The sequence below is a fragment of the Schistocerca piceifrons genome, chromosome 3, assembly GCF_021461385.2.
Source record: "Schistocerca piceifrons isolate TAMUIC-IGC-003096 chromosome 3, iqSchPice1.1, whole genome shotgun sequence".
Taxonomy (NCBI): domain Eukaryota; kingdom Metazoa; phylum Arthropoda; class Insecta; order Orthoptera; family Acrididae; genus Schistocerca; species Schistocerca piceifrons.
The window spans coordinates 609,659,398-609,677,493 of record NC_060140.1 but is presented as its reverse complement, the minus strand read 5'-3'; the positions used below and the strand labels follow the sequence as shown (position 1 = coordinate 609,677,493).

The 18,096-nt window shown below is 43.7% G+C and overlaps 1 protein-coding gene and 1 non-coding gene across 4 annotated transcripts in view; one reads left to right on the top strand and one right to left on the bottom strand.

Annotated features, from left to right (window-relative positions):
* The window catches only part of LOC124789392 (zinc transporter ZIP11), a 431,807-nt gene that overhangs the window by 294,291 nt on the left and 119,420 nt on the right, over window positions 1-18,096 (top strand). The window lies entirely within an intron of this gene.
* Trnat-ugu lies at window positions 11,314-11,388 on the bottom strand. The gene has a single exon. It is a non-coding gene; the product is annotated as a tRNA-Thr (tRNA).

Sequence of the window (18,096 nt, the reverse complement as noted above, 5' to 3'; positions counted from 1 at the left end):
ACGCACTGAAATTGACGATGGCCTATTCGAACGTTTATTGAGAACTGCACAACAGCTACAATGTGACGCGTACGATAATGCTTAGTGGTGCAGGTCTTGAAAGTACGTATTTTTCAATTAATACTTTGTAAAAAGCATGTTGTAATATTTACCAACTGTTGTACGTGTGTAAACCTCACAGTGTGTTGAATGATACAGAAAATTAATAACAATACACATTAAATATGTTCTGTCTCGGAAACTATCAAGAACAGGGCGCATGTCCATATGAAGTTTTTTGCTTCACATGATCGCTCCTGTCACATCCCTTCTGGGAGCAGTGGGCAGTTTGTTGAAACGAGGCGAGGCTGGTAGTGCGCAGCGCCTCACGCGACCAGGCGGCAGGCAAGTGGCCCGATGCTGGCTCGCCTCGCTCGGCCCGGATGTGAGGCGCGCGCAAGTGTGCCGTGCTGTGCGTGACGTCACTGCGGCGGCGACCGCGCCGGAGGCAGCGGTTGACATCCCAGTGGAGCCTCGCAGTCTGCTGCGGCGGCGGCGGCCCCTGCCCAGCTGACTGGTAGCTCCGGTTATGCCCCCCTCCATCGCGCGCGCCGCTGTTTGTCGGCACCGTGTGCCAATTAGCAGACTTTCTTTCTCCCCGCTCGCCGGACCGGCCGCGCTGACCTCCAGCTCTGCCGCCGCGGCGCCCATTCATCCTCACCGTCACCAGGTTTCACGAACAGTTTCTCGCCGCGGCCGCCTTCTTCTCTACATTTCTCCTGCTGTCGCTCAAATAGACCAAAACTGTCATTTCTGACAAATGAGTTGCAGGTAACCAATTCCATTCTGCAATGGCGGCCACATGGCTTGTGCTGTATTCGACTTGCCATTCCTCAGAAGTCCTGTGCGAAAACAAATAGGAAAGCGTTTCTTGTTCATAGAAGAACTGGACTCAGTCTCCTCATTCCTTGCCTTAGCAGATATAGAGTCACAAATCTATCATCACTGAAAGTACGAGGGCGTGCTGAAATGTAACTCCTCCGAATTTTTTATATGAAAACTCTCAGAGCTTTTTAAAATACAATAAACATTATTAACAGTCTACATCTCTATACTTCATGTCCGCATTTTTATATCCCAACCTAGTCACCCTAGCGACGAACACATTTCTCTCAGCGAAAGAGGCGAAAGACGTGTAGAATGTTTGTTGACACAGCCACCATCTATCTCACCTCTGCTCGCAAAGCTTCATCACTGTCAAAGTGAAGTCGTGGAAGGTGTTCTGTAAGTTTTGGAAATGGATGAAAATCAGATGTGGCCGAGTCGGGACTGTAGGGACAATCATCGATGACAGTGAACCTAAGGCGGTGGTGATTGCAGATGTCGCAGCGCTCGTATGTGGTGCGGTCTTGTCATGCTGATGAAGTGGATGGTTTATGTGTGGATGAACTCTTCGAATTCGAAACTCGCATCGCCATACTGTAGTTACGCTACACACTACCGTGTTATGCGCTACAGTTCGGCGCTCTCTTGCGGCGAAGGGCTGAAAACGTGTAGCCATGAAGATTAAACATGCAAAATGTCAGTAACGTATGTTTTATTTTAAAAGCTTTTGGAGTTTTGACAAAGGAGACATTACTTTCCAGATCGCATTATATATATATATATATATATATGGTGTTACAAAAAGGTACGGCCAAACTTTCAGGAAACATTCTTCACGCACAAAGAAAGAAAATATGTTATGTAGACATGTGTCCGGAAACGCTTACTTTCCATGTTAGAGCTCATTTTATTACTTCTCTTCAAATCACATTAATCATGGAATGGAAACACACAGCTACAGAACGTACCACCGTGACTTCAAACACTTTGTTACAGGACATGTCTAAAATGTCCTCTGTTAGCGAGGATACATGCATCCACCCTCCGTCGCATGGAATCCTTGATGCGCTGATGAAGCCCTGGAGAATGGCGTATTGTCTCACAGCCGTCCACAATACGAGCACGAAGAGTCTCTACATTTGGTACCGGGGTTGCGTAGACAAGAGCTTTCAAATGCCCCCATAAATGAAAGTCAAGAGGGTTGTCAGGAGAGCGTGGAGGCCATGGAATTGGTCCGCCTCTACCAATCCATCGGTCACCGAATCTGTTGTTGAGAAGCGTACGAACACTTCGACTGAAATGTGCAGGAGCTCCATCGTGCACGAACCACATGTGTCGTGCTTGTAAAGGCACGTGTTCTAGCAGCACAGGTAGAGTATCCCGTATGAAATCATGATAACGTGCTCCATTGAGCGTAGGTGGAAGAACATCCTAACGAAACTAAAATGAGCTCTAACATGGAAATTAAGCGTTTCCGGACACATGTCCACATAACAAATTTTCTTTATTTGTGTGTGAGGAATGTTTCCTGAAAGTTCGGCCGTACCTTTTTGTAACACCCTGTATGTGTGTGTGTGTGTGTGTGTGTGTGTGTGTGTGTGTGTGTAGATAATACTGAAGACCCAAAGAAACTGGTACACCTGCCTAATATCGCGTACGTCCCCCGTGAGCACGCAGTAGTGCCGTAGCACGACGACGTGGTATGGACTCGACTGATGTCTGAAGTAGTGGTGGAGGGAATCGACACCATGAATCCTGCAGGGCTGTCCATAAATCCACAAGAGTACGAGGGGGTGGAGATCTCTTCTGAACAGCACGTTGCAAGGCATCCCAGATATGTTCAATAATGTTTATGTCTGGATAGTTTGGTGGCCAGTGGAAGTGTTTAAATTCAGAAGAGTGTTCCTGGAGCCACTCTGTAGCAATTCTGGACGTACGGGTGTCGCATTGCCCTGCTGGAATTTCCCAAGTGCGTCGGAATGCACAGTGGTCATGAATGGATGCAGGTGATCACACAGATGCTTACGTATGTGTCACCTGACAGAGCCTTATCGACATATATCAGGGGTCCCATATCACTCCCAGGTGCACACGCCCCACACCATTACAGAGCTTCCACCAGCTTGAACAGTCCCCTGCTGACATGCAAGGCCCATGGGTCCATGGATTCATGAAGTTGTCTCCATATCCGTACACGTCCATCCGCTCGATACAATTAGAAACGAGGCTCGTCCGACCACACAACATATTTCCAGTCATCAACAGTCCAGTGTCGGTGTTGACGGGCCCAGACGAGGCGTAAAGCTTTGTGTCGTGTCATCAAGGGTACAAGAGTGGGCCTTCGGCTCCGAAAGCCCATATCGACGATGTTTCGTTGAATGGTTCACACGCATATACTTGCTCAAATCTGCAGCAGTGTGCGGAAGGGTTGCACTTCTGACACGTTGAACGATTCTCTTCAGTCGTCGTTGGTCCCGTTCTTGCAGGATCTTTTTTTTCCGGCCGCAGCGATGTTGGAGATTTGAAGTTTTACCGGATTCCTGATAGGGTACACTCGTGAAATGATGGTAAGGCAAAATCACCAGTTCATCGCTACATCGGAGATGCTGTGTTCCATCGCTCGTGCGCCGACTATAACAACACGTTGAAACTCATTTAAATCTTGATAACCTGACATTGTAGCAGCAGAACCCGATCTAACAACTGCGCCAGACACTTGTCTTATATAGGCGTTGCCAACCGCCCCACTGTATTTTGAAATTAACATATGCCTGGATATGAATACGTGTGCCTTCATCAGTTTCCTTGGCGCTTCGGTGTATTTCACAGTAGACTAAGATTGATAAGTGAGGTAGCTACTACAGAAGAGGCTGGTCACGCACTGATAATACAGTAGCTGGAATGCAGTTCATGAGAACTGTTAAGAACTGGACATCAGAAATGAGAATATCTGAAGTGAGTCACATATGCAACCATTATTTTGGACTGCGAAACGACACATGCAAAAATAACCTCCTCACGGTTAACTAAAGTACAAAATAGATTTCATGAAGCATCATACGAAGGCAGAAGATAAGAGGGCTATTCGGAAAACAAGGGGTGATCGGTCGCGAAATGGAAACCACAGTGAAAATCTGATGAAACGTATATGAGTTGGGCAGTGTCTAGTTTGTCCGTAGATAGCGCTACATCGCTGTTCTCAGCTCTGAGCGCACTGTGAGTGCGTGAAGATGCCTAGTAAATAGTCTCTCCCCCCCCCCCCCCCCCTCCAAAGAATGTGTGCCTGCCGAGAGCTTTCGCCTGGTGGCATGCAACCCCACACAACGTAACTGTCATGCAGTTCCTTCTTCATGACAAATTTTGGCCACACAATGCATGGGCAATGAGGACGCTCCTGCATTGTTTCCCTTGGGAAGTGTTTGGTCACCCACCATACAGCCCGGTCTTCGTTGCCTCTGATTTTCATCTCTGCTCAAATGAACTACTTGCTATGAAGATAACATTTTGGCACCGACCACGAACTGCATTCCAGCGTAGAAAATTGTCGGAAAGCACAGGAGGCTGCCTTCTGTGGGGAGAGAGTATTGGAAAGTTGGTACAACGCTACGACAGATGTCTAAATCGGAGCGGCGACTATGCAGAGAAGTATCTGGAAGATGTAGCTATCTGTTGCGGATAAAACAGTTCTGAGTTTGACTATGGTTTCCATTTCGCGACCAAACGTTCCTTACCTTCCGAATAGCCCTCGCATGCAGGCTGGTCCAGAATACTATGGACAACGAATTAGGCGGTTTTGTCTAATGTAAATACGTAAAATGAAGGTTAAGTCCTCACCACCTGGTACGGTAACTCCATTGGATGTCGCTACTAAGCACGAAGGTAGGTTGACAGCGCTGCATGAGGACTTGGTTCTTCTGCCATCCATTCTCTATAAAGCTATTTTCCTGGAATTTAATGAATATTGGTGTTAGTTTCTTGCGAATGTGTAAATCTGAATGAGTCTCTCCTCCGAACATTCCGTTAGTTTGCTGTGTGGCTGCTTGTGGGCAACAATCCGCACCTCTTGTAGGTAGGGAGGCGGAATTTCGTGGACGATGGCTACGCCTCAGTATATTCATGGTAAAACACACTGTCTTGGGGCCGCTTTGTCACTTTGCGGGTGTTCATTATCGTTAAATAACGGTATTCTCTGTTAACAATAACGAATTCGGGTACGTACATATGTGTTACTAAAAAAAAAAGAAACTGTGCCCTATGATACGCGCGTTCTGATAAATGTCTCTCTGAATGTAAGATACAAAGAGCGTTGCCTCGCGGTTATAGGCGCCATGTCACGGATTGCGCGGCCTCTCCTGCCGGAGGTTCGACTCTTCCCTCGGGCTTGGGTGTGTGTGTGTTGTTCTTAGCATAAGTTAGTTTAAGTAATGTGTAAGTGTAGGGACCGATGATCTCAACAGTTTCATCCCTTAGGAATTCACACACACGTGCGCGCGCGCGCGCGCTCGCGTGGCCACACACACACACACACACACACACACACACACACACACACAAAGAGCGTGAAGGAGAATCCGTAATCGTTAATAATTTACAGCCTTCATCGGTGTTTTTACTAAAACGATACAGTCAGGCTTTCTTATTTTGGGCTCCTAACGCTGTTTACTGGTGGTTACTGCAAGTGTTATTTTGTGCTTCCTGCTTTCATATCTTCCTACCTATCGATTTTGCAATTCTATCAGCGCAATAGAGTAAAGCTCTGCATGTGTGGTGTAAAGCTCTGCATGTGTGGTTTGTGTGTTCTCGCGCACAGTGTTGTTTCACTCAAGCTTGTCTTTTGCTTATAAAGCACTGCCATTGCATGCATTTTGAGTAATTTAACTATAAAACCGACATTTTGTTTTAGAATAATAGCAGAGTTAGTGTTTATTCCGAAAATATGTTGTTCATAATTTTATTTCGAAAATCTAGACAGGCGAGAGAATATTGAAACCAGCAGCTGCTTCAGGAATGAAGTCTTGCTCTTACCAGATGCAAAAACCACACGTCGGTCTACCGGTTGTCTGCGGTTGTAGTCCGCTATACACACACAATGTTTTTACATCATTTTACTGAATTTTCATTCCCATCAACGACAGGATCAAAAACTGGGAGACATGCACTGATAAAACCGTGTGGTGACAAAGAGTTTAATGTGCAGTTCGTAATATGATCGCACCTCATTTGTGTATTTATTGTCTTTTTAGTTTCTAGATTTGTGGTCGGCCTTTTGAATGCAATTTCACTCAGTTTCATATTAGATTTAGCTGTATATTCTTTTAGAAGTTTATCTGGTAACGATTATTATTCTGTAGATTTGTGTTGCACTCTAAGTTGGAGTATACTTGCGTAAGAAATAAAATACATATTTCAGTCAATGATACGGGGAAACTGTAGCGCTGTTAGTAAAATTTGTATTTAAAAGTCTGTAAATTTATACGGCAAGATCGTTCGATCGTTGGTTAACGATCAAATCAAAAAGGAAGGAATAACGATTTGGGTTTAATGTCTGTCGTCGATGAAGTTGTTATAGACGAAATAGAAGCGGGAATTGTGGCAGAATTGAGAAAGAATTCTTGCATGTACTTTCCAAATCAACCATCCCGGCATTTGCGTTAACCTATTTAGAGAATTAACCGAAAACCTAAATCAGGATGACTGGGAGATTTTAAACTCTGTTTTACGGTTCAAATTAAAAGTAAGCTCGATGTACAACATGTTAGTCATTTAATCATATAAATACTACCTATCCCAGCATCGAGTAGAAACAGGAGAGAATGAAGTAGCCTACCGTGATTTCGTAGTCACGAGTAGAGCAGACAGTGGGTCCATAGTTATGGTAAACGACAGCACGCTTATAAATATTTGCAAAAGCTCTTGAACGCTGTATCAGCGAGAAAAGTATAATATGCTTAGTTGGAGATCTTACAAAATAAATATAGAACACACTGAAAGCCAAACACAACTGCTCGAATACGTTACAAGGGCGAGCAACTACTCTGCGGCTAAGATGAATAACGGTGTAAGAGCCGGGAACGTAATCTGAGCAACAACAAGTGGTCGTTTGAAGAAGAAAATTTGGTTCCTAAGACTGAAAACATTTCATGTACTTTATTTTTCTTTTAGCGCTAGCGCGGGATGAAGTCTATCTTGCTCAGCACTCACCTTGGTGACGAATGTGTGCGCTCAGAATATCTTTGCTGCCTTGTAACTGTAATATAATGATTAGTTAACAACAGTTTATTTCACCTGGTATAATGAGTATTTGAAATATATTGTAATTATTTCATCAATTATACTCCAAGCTACAACATTTGAGGCATACTATACTCTATGGTTGTTGAGACAACTTCGCTACAGTTTGAGCGATTTCACGTGTGATGCCTCAAATGACAGTACCAAAAACTAAAGATGCATTAAAAATTCACCTCGTAGACAAATTGATACAATAATTAACTGTTGTAGATAAATACAATTTATAGTGCAGCTTTACCTAACTTTTGCATTTTTAACATTAAACCGCAACGTTTTTGATGTTATAGATGAGGAGTACTGAATTATCAAAGTTTAGGGTGAAAATCCTACATGTTTATGTCAAGGTCACTTTAATATTTTTTACAGCCTCCATGCTACGGCTTTTTGTACATCTCGAAGTTCCACGAAAAAATATTCGGCGACCATTGTAAAATATTTGTATCCATCATCTTGGGACCTACAATTCACGTTGTGGGGACTTAATTTTTTTCACTAGTGAATTATTAATAGTTACTCGCCTTCTGTTAATATTGCTTATTGCCGAAGCTACACTTACACAGAATAGAATTAAACACACTCCGGCTTCAGAAGTCACATTCCGGCTATCGGAGGTCGTAGGACAACCTTCATGGAACGGCAGAAACAATTTGAAATTTCTGTTGACGTTCGTATAAATTTGGAAGAATGAATGACAAAACTTTCATTTGAATTTTTTCTAACTTTTTGAAATTACGGTAGTTGAACAACTAGAGGACGTTCCATTGGCCACATGGAATGGAATGTGCTTGCACCGTGATGAAGCATCACCACATTCTTCCATTCATGGGTGGATACAGAAATGTACAAAAGAAAGGCGCTTGCATGATATGCCACATAAAAAAACGCAGAGACGCACTGAGCTAGGAGAGAGACAGTTCTCTGAGAACAGTAAAGTCCATTAAAATCGCCGATGGGTTTTTTGGAATTTTACCTGGGACTGCCGTAAATGTGTAAGCTTACAAGCAACAAAACTGTTTCTGAATGTTAATAGATATTTTCATGCGTTTATCTGGCGAACTTTATGATATAGAACATACTAACGTAAGAAATACTGTGTTTCACATACAGTGCTGTCAGTTCTCGATAAATTGACCTTTTATCCTGGGATACAACGGCTTGCTGAAAAGTAATGCCTCTGAAGTTTTTATGTGAAAACGCCTAAAGCGTTTTAAATAAAAGAAATTGAAAGGAATTACAGACATTGGTTACGAGTGGGCATTCATTTAAATCGTCGGGGAAAGTTGAAATTTTGTGTCGAACCGGGATTCGAATGGTTCAAATGGCTCTAATCACTGTGGGACTTAACAGCGGAGGTCATCAGTCCCCTCAACGTAGAACTACTTAAACCTAACTAGCCTAAAGACATCACACACATCCATGACCGAGGCAGGATTCGAACCTGCGACCGTAGCGGTCGCGCGGTTCCAGACTGAAGCGCCTAGAACCTCTTGGCCACATCGGCCGGCCTTGGTTTCTATGAGTCGTAGCTCCAGTTTTGGCATTGTGTCAATCGCTGGAACAACAGGATGCTAATAACTGGAGCATCTTCTACCATGTACTGTATAGGGCCCAAGTGAGACTACAAGCTTAACCAAATAACAAAAGCTAGGCCTATAGAAACTATCGCGGCGGGAACACTCAGTGGCTCCTGCAGCCAAAGAGTTCGGTGAGCCAAGAGTTCCATTACGTTACAAAGTAAATGGCCGAAGTATCAAATCATGTAACTCGTCACTCCACTACCCTGACTGTGGATAAAGAATATATTCTAGTCCAGTGGCGTTAGTCTACTGTAAAAGTGCACTATCAAGTAACTTGAGTAATTTTGCCGGGAAGTGTGCAGCAAATATTAAGTAAAATGAGAGGACAAAACCCATTTAATAATGAAAGACCAATCAGAAAATAGCATACATCGTTGATGAAAAGTCATCTTGTTCTAAATGAATGACAATAAACTTGATAAATCCCAGTGATAATGCCACTGAGCAACCAATTCGTTACAGGTTTGCAGGAATAGAACAGCTTTTGAAAGAAACAATTCTAAATATGACCCTATTAGAGTTTTCTGCTGAGATGAAAGTGCATTTCTAAAATATTTTCAACCTGAAGAGGTAAAAGCGATCAGATACTCGTATAGGAGGAATAAAGCTTTATACATTGTTGCAAATGATGAGAAATATAATCTGACTGTATTTGTAACAGCAAATGCTGTTGGTAGGCTTGTTCCTCGTGTGATTGTTTTTTAATATAAGAGAATTCGTGGCACAATAGCTGATAGCATACCAAGAACATGAGAGATTGGACGGTCTGAAAGTGGTTGGCTATGTGGCCCCACATTCCATGAATTCGTTCCAAATATGTTCCTGCCTTGGATAATCGAACAAGAAATCCAATGACTTACATTCTTTGATGATGGTCATGTATTTCATATGACATTACACTTGTCTGTATTCTGTCGGAATAAAGGCAGAGTGCTTATTACAGTTTCTCCTAACTCCACACATATTTTTGGTATTCTAATTACAATAAAATGATTTAGAAATCTTGAAATATGTTTTAGTTAACAGTCAATGACTGCTGCGTATGAGTGTCAGTGACTGGTACGCATGGATATCTTGCATGTTGAAGACTGGTGCTGCTGACCTTAGCTTGCAAAACAATATATATGTTTAGTAATTGGTTGAGAAGCTTATACGAATTATATCATCACAACACTGTCAAGTCTACCGTACTGTCTTATTGCGCGGAGTTTAGTGTGTGTGTGTGTGTGTGTGTGTGTGTGTGTGTGTGTGTGTGTGTGTCGGCACGGTGTCTGCGGCTCCGCCCGCTGCCCGCCGCCCGCTTGCGACACGTCGTCTTTTTGCAGACACTCTTGCCGCGGCGGCACACATTCGCAGTTGATCTGACGTGTTATCTGGTACCTGCGCGCTCCCCGTCACTTTCCTGCATTTGTGCTTCGTTTAATCAAACACGTTGGCGAGGGAAAGTACTCGGCTCGCTGTGCGGCACGCTTTGCCGGATCGACTTTCTTTTATATAACGCGCGCCGTCACCGGTCACGCTATCACTTACACACCGATCAAAACAGTTAGCCGATCGCTCGTGATATCACCCACCGCGAAAACCCAAGCTTTTAATTTTTCCTCTCGTCGTACAAGGGAGACAATTTTCAGAGTAATATACGGAATTATAGCGTTTAAGAGCTCTGTAATTGCTGTCAGTATGGTTCATAATTGGGTACTGCACACCATGCAGGTGTTACAGTAACATGTTGTTGTTGTTCGTGCTGCTTTGATGGAGCTACCCAGTCTAGTCTGCCCCTGCAGACCTCTTCATCTCTGCACAAAAAGTGCAACCAACGTCCGTTTCAGCCCGCTTACTGTATTCACCCTCCACATTTGTTACTTGCCACACTTCCCTCATTACGAAATCAACTAATCCAAGCGTCAGGATGTGTCTTATCGATGCATCCGTTTATTTAATCAGATTATACACTGTCTAGTCGCATTAACGTGACCACCTGTCAGAAGCCCGAATAATCACCTTTTGCTGGACCTACCACCGCGAGAGGTGAGTGACGTTCCGGAAGGAACTGAGACGGATGTGAAGCCATGACGGCTCCTGTGCCATGGCGAGCTGCGTAAGTTTCTCGGTTCGGGATCCATGGAGCGTACGACCCGATAGAAGTGGTCCCACAGATTATCTATACAGGGGAGTATTGTAAGCCGAGAAGAAACAAGAAACTAACTGCTTGTAATGGTGTACATGGTCCCCAAGGATAGATGCATACGTGTGTTCATTGTGTCTTCCAAGAATGACGAAGTCACTCAGTGAATGCAACGAAAACATTCCACAGACCGTAATGCTCACTCCGTCGGCCGACGGTTGTTGGAGGGTGTTTGGAGGGTGTTTGATTCCACACGTTTCACGGCGTACACGCCAACGGGTGTGTGTCCGATGGAGCGTAATACGTGATTCGTCTGAAAAGGCCAGCTGTCGCCACCCAGTGGAAGTCCAGTTGCGGCATTAGCGTGCAAATTCCAGCATTGAAATGATAATTAAATCAAGACCCTAAGCTATCGACAGGCGCTGATATACATCAATGGGGACAGTTGAAAATGTGTGCCCTGACCGGGACTCGAACCCGGGATCTCCTGCTTACATGGCAGACGCTCTATCCATCTGAGCCACCGGCGGCACAGGGAATTATCCCTTGCACGCTCCCCGTGAGACCCACATTCCCAACTTAATGTCCACACACTACATTCGTAGTGCTCCTGCCCGTTACACTCATCACGCAAGAGTTCGGGCAATGCGTGTGCATCCAGTACAGAAGAGGAAGGTCAATGGCTGGTTAGCCTTAACTATCTGTTCTTTCGGACATGTCGGAAAGAACAGATACTGTCTTCATATAATTCCAGCCTTTGTCGCCGATAAACAGCAGTCAGCATGGGTGCATGACCCAGGCGCCTGCTGCGGAGGCCCATACGCAGCAACGTCCGCTGAAGGTCGTTGAGGAGATACTGTTGGTAGCTCCTTGGCTCTTCGGGGCGGTTAGTTGTTCAACACTTGCACGAGTATAAGCTCATACACATCACCTTAACCATGGCAGCACGGAACAATTTACATATTTGCTCTTTTGTGCATCGGATAAATCGCTCCACTTCCGCGTTGCTACAACGACTGCACTATTTTCCGCATCCCCCGACATGCTTTACACACTCTCCACTGCTTGTGTTGCCACCTGCCGTCTGTGAGTGGTTATTGCACGTTGACGTCGAGCATAGATCGTGGTCACATTGTCATTGGACCGTGTATCAGTATTACATATTTATTTATTTAACGATGGCAGTAAGACACAAACGACAATACGGTTAATTAAAATTGAGATAATTATAGTTATGAACAAACATCTAACATATTTGTATGGGCTATTGGTTCTGGAGTCGCCATCAGGAAATTTTCAGGTTTACCTTCAAAAGCTGTCCGAGAGAATTCTTCTGTGATGTGATTTATACTTTGGATTTCGCCACATTCGTAGAAGGGCGTCGATTTCTTGCCCCACTTCTGCAGGAAATAGGCACATGTATCATGCTGGGTCCGTATTCTGTTTGGAGTTGACCAGTTTTACGTGGTAACTCAAAACCCGGAGGCTTTTGGGTAATACATGGAATTCATTACTCTGCTTTGTGGTCCATTGTTGATGTCAGGTTTTAGTCAAGCTGAAATTTTCCTCTGTAGCTGTAATTGCCGTTTCGATAGGGGGCTTTATGGATCGAAGGCGGCTATGGGTGGCGTATTCAATGTCCTGATGTGCTGGTAGGTTTTTGTTGCTCAAGATCTTCTTATACTCACTCGTGAGTGCGGTTCATACGACGCAAATTTGGCGGTTGTATATGGTTCCGGATTGGGAGCCATTCCGTAGGGGTTAGGTTTGATGACTCCTTCGATCATTCTCATTGTGTTATTGAGTTAAGCGTAAATTGTTTGAGTTTGGGGACTATATAGCGCCACTGGCGTACAGTATTCAGCAATTGAGAAGACAAGGCTCAGAGCAGATGAGCGTAAGAGAGAGGCTGATGCTCCCCACGTTATTTCACAGAGTTTTTGTGTAATATTGTTCCTCGATTTTAATTTCTGTGCTATTTTTGTTGTATGCTCTTTAAATGTGAGAGTTCTGTCGAGTGTCACACAAAGATATTTTGGTGTTTTATTGTGAGTGAGCCATGTGTTCTCAAACTATATTCGAAGCTTCCTTTTGGCAAGTTTGTTGGTCAGACGAAAACATGTAACCTCTGTTTTGCTGGCGTTTGGTTGGAGGCGCCGCTTTCGGCAGTACCTTCCTAACTTTTCCATGTCGGCTGTAAGGACCTCCTCCTGATTCTTTAAATGAGCTACATCTTGTTGCTAGTGCCCAGTCATCACGTAGCCGTGCTTTTCAGATCTCGTGTCTGTCATGTCTGCGACATTTAGGCTGAATAGGAGTGGTGCAAGTAACGATCCTTGTGGCTGGCCGTTCTGGAGTTTTCGTAGTGAGTTTACGTTGGACCTCATGAAAACTTGAAATGTTCTTCATTCAGCATGTCATTTAGCAAACGAGCAATTGGTTTGCATAGGCTCGCACGAATTAATGTATAGATCATGCCTTCTCGCCAGGCAGTGTCACAGGCGGCTGATAAATCAATGAATGCATAAAGGTTTTAAGCTTTCTTTGAAATCCCGCTTCAATAAATATAAGTTGTAAGCGAGAGAAAATGTTCAGCACAGCCTGTATCATAAAAAACTCTTCATTGTGTGGCCGGTGGCTCGTTTGTTTTGTCCTGTACTGCGGAACAAAAGCTCCAGCGTCTGACCTCTGGCCAGTCCTGTGGTTTTTGTCTATCGCGAATCACTTCTTTCATCTCTGCCAGTGTCGAGTTGCACCTTGATTCGGATCCTTCTGCAACTAGCTAGGTTAGCCAGTTCAGACATCGGTGACAAAAAGTGCACGTCATCTCAAATAGGACAATGCGTAGTAAAGCACAGTGGCGTGCAAGCCGATCTTCTAATTGATCAGATCTTATGAGTGTTTATACCTCGTCATTCGTCACCTAGTCTACCCATCTGCCGCGCAGGGTAGCCGCGTGGTCTGGCGCCTTGTCACGGTTCGCGCGGCTGCCCCTGTCGGAGGTTCGAGTCCTCCCTCGGGCATGGTTTTCTGTGTTGTCCTTAGCGTAAGTTAGTTTAAGTTAGATTAAGTAGTGTGTAAGCTTAGGGCTGACGATCTCAGTAGTTTGGTCCCACATAACTTACCACAAATTTCCAAATTTTCATGCCCATCTAATCTTGAACAGTCTTATGTACCATCCCCTTACTATATATTCTATTCTTTTGATGCCTGTTCTATTAAATGGCCACGTTTCACTTCCATATAATGCTGGGCTCCAAACAAACAGCTTCGGAAGAAGCTTCCTGACACTTAAATTTGTATTCGATGTTAACATAATTCTCTTTTCTGGTAAAGCTTTATATTGTTACTCTAAAATTTATATTCACTTCACTCATGCCATTATTAGTTATTCTGCTACCCAAATAACAAAATATCATCTATTATTGTCAGAGTGTGATTTCCGAATCAGACCCCTTGCTGCATTCCATTATCCCCCCTTTTTTTTACTGTTATTTATGTTCATCTTAGAACCTCTTTTCAGAATATTTTCCACTTCCTTCAGCCAATATGCCAAGTCTTTTTCTGCCTCTGAGAGAGTTGAAATATCAATACAAATCTTAAACTTTTGATATCTTCTTCGTAGACTTTGATCCTCTTTCGAAATTTCTCTTTTGTCTCTTTTACTGCTTGTTCTGTATACAAATTGAATAGCATCTGGGGTATCCACAGTTTTGTGGAACTTATTAATGTTAACGTTCGCCTCAGGACTAATATTTTGATTTTTTAAAAAAAATTCAAATCACCAAAATGGCTTCTTAGTAAATTTGTAAATGTGCTTACCATTTCATTTTTTGAGTTTGAATTACGAAAACGCAAAAGTAATGTTTATAACAACTTGCATCTTAGTGCTATTATGTATCTAATTAAGGTCTTCTAATCAATCAGATATTCACCGCAGATAACGGTCACTACTTCGCGTTGTGTGACTGAATTCATTGAGATAGTTGAGGGATTTCTTGGGAATTTTTAACACTTGTCGAAGAGAGCAGTCTCTTGCTTGGGGTATTCTGGGGTGCATGTCTTCCAAGCGACTCAGATCAAGGAATGTTCATTAGGGTTCATGTAGAGTTCACATTCAGCACTGTGTTCAAGTAACGCTCTCAGCTGTTTGCTCGCCGTTCACCAGTTGAGCTCCATGATAACTATGAAATTATCTTCCAAATAAAGGAAATAATCCTTAATGGCACCAGCGTCAAAACAAGTAGTAATGCGAAGGTTGCTTTCAAGTCCACAATTCTTTAGTATGACTTCTGCTAGTGAAAAATGCTTTCCGCAATGAGAATTATATCATCCTGCCAATTGCATATGGAGGTACCACAGTATAACAGAAATAGAGATCGACGTATCTCCATTCATGCACCATGTACCCGCCAAAGAAATTTCTAGTATTTTCGTCTGCCGATGACAATTTTTGTGTACACTTTTAAGTCCTCTATGACGACACTGAGACATTTAGCGTACGAAGTGGGATAATTTCACATATCGCGTTCTCTTCGTTTGTGTGTAATCAGATTCGATACATTTGAAGACAATAGTGGACACCTTTCAGTGTGGCATCTCCCTCAGTGTTTTTTGTCTACTGTTATCGTGAATTACTGGCCTGTCTATTCTTGGTGACCTGTACGAAGAATACTGCTATAGTTGTGGACCTCACACCCTTTGCAATGTTCGGTGCAGGCAGGTGGCAGCTGTTGGCGGTTCCGGCAGACTGTGCTGGCTGCCGGTGTTCGTGGAGCACTCCCTGATTTCCTCCAGATAATAAGTAATCTTAGAACTCAACTGTGTAGTCGTGAGATTGCACACTTTGTCCCTATTCATTGGTATTTTCAAGATCATGGTGTCACTGATCGGAACCTATCCTAGCAGTAAAGTGTAATGCAACTTGTTTCAATAAATCACATAACTGAAACGTTACACAAGTTTTGCTATCATTGCAGTGAACGCTGACGATTCATGTACCGCCACCATATGACGATTGTCACGCATATGTCACATTGTAATTGACGTGTGTACATAAACGAAATGGGCTTTTACCTTTTCTTGTAGTAGTAATACGGGGTGTCCCAGAGGCCAGGGGACGTCCTGACAGTTTTCCTAATTGTATTGGTAAGTATACCTCATTGTTACATGGAAACGACGACATCTTGTAACCAGTACACAAAGATAATTTCTATAGCCTTTATCATAACTGTGCACTTTTCTGTTTAGGCACAGCGTGGCATAGCATTTAATAGTGGTATTTGAGACCCTGATCTGAACTTCTTAAGCAGAGGCAAATCTCATTGTCTTCGGCCATTATGTTCTATTTCAGTGCTATCAGCTACCAATATGTTCCAGCAGGCTTCGTAGAATCATGATACCGTCTCTTCTTATGTCTTCCTTTGCTGTATGTGTGTCCCGCAAGGTCTGCAGTAAAAAAAACCTTGTTAGTCTGTCTCTTGGGCTCTTGCTTGGCTAAGATCCTTCCCTAATATCGTATCATTCTATAACTGTCTTTCGGATATCTGGAGCTCGTCCTTTGCTTCTCTGCACCTCAGACGTCCTGTCCGAGACGCGGAAGTTGTTCGTGTGCCTGTCTATTGATCTTTGTGCACATTGTAGTTATTGTCCCTTGTCGTTGTCAGGTCGAATATTTTTTGACTGTAAGTGGTTATTGCCAGCACGTAGGTATTGGTATATTCGTAGTTTTCGGCTTGAATAGAACTGCCTTATGCAGTGAAATTCCCTAAATGTCCAACCCTGTTCTTCGTGGAATTTCTGTCGTTTTGTTTCCTTTTTAAAAGTAAATGTCGCGGTCAAGAGAGATTTATTCACTGATAGAGCATTAATAGTTACATTATCACTTTTGATTGGCTGTCTGAACTCAGTAATTCAGCATTTCCACATTCCTTTCCCAACCGGTTGTTGCAGAAGTAAGTTAACGTGCTTGAACAGCAGTCGTCCTCCCAGGTGTTTTTGAACCAGACATAAACAAAACTGTTACTGTGTGAAATTGATTGTAGCCTTCCATAATTGCGCACTGTGACAAAAACAAAATTTCGTTGATATTAACACCACCATGTTTCATGCCCAATATGGAAAGTGAATGGTATTTATAGCACGTTGATGGTTCAAATGGCTCTGAGCACTATGGGACTTAACATCTAAGGTCATCAGGCCCCTAGAACTTAGAACTACTTAAACATAACTAACCTAAGGACATCACACACATCCATGCCCGAGGCAGGATTCGAACCTGCGACCGTAGCGGTCGCACGGTTCCACACTGAAGCGCCTAGAACCGCTCGGCCACACTGGCCGGCTATAGCATGTTGATGTAGAACTTGTTGAAAACCTGATAAGAACTTCAGGATTAAAGACAATTTTTGTAAAATACGATTGTTCAGAGGGAAAGATAATGAAAGAGACTATCAGCCTTACAATCAAAAACCGTGGACGTAAGAATCCGCAGGAAAAAAAAGTTTAGAGTTTGGCACAAGGAAGTAGAAATAATGACAAAAGGCTGGTAGGGTCTGGTAGGGTCTTTCGGTTGCCAAGGTGTGAGCGCTCTGAGCCAGCCGCCAGTCTGAAATTGAATCTTGATCGCATAATTATGTTGTGTCGTCACAGCCCAGCACAGTGGATGCCCGGCGAGGAGACCGAGGGCAGACAGAGTGGCGGCGCGGCAGCCGCCGCTGAGCGCGCTCCGTGGACCGACGGGTGACTTTCTCCCGGAACTGTCTGGCGTCTGGCGCATTCGCAAATTTCGGGTGACCGGAGCAGGAGGAGGCCCCGCCCGTCTCCCTGTTGCTAGCTTCGAGTACTGCAACGGATCGACGGGCGCAGGGTCGTGTCGCTACTGTTGGCATCACCTGAGGATCTATATTCGTGCATTTTCTCAGTGAGACGCCCAGAACTCTTACAGAAAATCGCTATTACTCCTGTTTTCCACTTCCAGTTGTTCACACAGCAGGTGCACTGGCTCTATACAAATTAATTCAATTTTGTCTTAACACGAATGGTCATCTCTTGCGGAAATGTGCTTTTCACAACAGCAAGAGCAAGTATCTTTAGTTCTCCTTGGCATTGCTGCTATAGCGAACGATCACGTCTCCCGCGAAAGACGAAATTTTAAAAGCTGATCAAAAAAGGTTGCGCTCCCTGCATACCTGTGTACGTATATGGATTACTTTACTCAAAATAACAAGCAACGTAAAT